Here is an 876-nt window from a genome sequence, read left to right on the forward strand (position 1 = left end):
AACCTAACAAAAATGGACAAACAACAACATAACATGCATGTAAAATTACATAAATGGACATAAAGCAGCTTTAGCCTTTGCTTGGTATTCTCTGTATTTTTTACACAAACAGCTGAATGCAAAGCAACATAAAGACACACAGAAATATGTAACACGACTGAAAAGGGATGCACAACCGCATAAAAGAGATGCAAAATGACTATAAAGGGACAACTAACACCTTCTAGAATGCAACGCAGTGAAAGCTCCACTAGGTGGCGATGCGGGTTTACAGATCTGTGACATCACGTCAGCTTTTCTGGGTAGAAATAAATAATCTTCTTTTGATCGTGAATGTGAGAAATATCAAATATCCTGAAAATAGTTCAGCTTTTTGTTTTTTTTTAGATCTATCTACTAAAGTATCATGTTTGTGTGTGTTTGTAATTTATACTGCAGACTTTTGTCAAATTGAACATATTATTATTTTTATTATTATTATTATTATTATTATATGGTGTATGTATGGCTGCATCTGTGTATATGTATGTATATATATTTGTCTTTTTCATGATGCTAATTTTTTCTATTCATGTTCTTGACTGCAGTATTTTGCTTTATTGTTTATTCTTCTTTGAACTAATTGTACTTGGTAATACATCTGATACTTTTTTGTTAGTATAAATGTATTTAAAGTACATTTATTTATCAACTGGGTATATATATATATATATATATATTTTTTTTTACTTATTATTGTGTTAAGCTTTCTCTCTCTCTCTCTCTCTCTCTCTCTCTCTCTCTCTCTCTCTCCATTAACAAAAAGCCGAGGGCGGGGCCAAGGCGGCCGCGCGTTCACGCCCCTCCCGGCGCGCTCCCGTGCCTCGCCGCGCCTCC

This window comes from Eutrigla gurnardus (assembly GCF_963514095.1).
Source record: "Eutrigla gurnardus genome assembly, chromosome: 17".
Classification (NCBI taxonomy): Eukaryota; Metazoa; Chordata; class Actinopteri; order Perciformes; family Triglidae; genus Eutrigla; species Eutrigla gurnardus.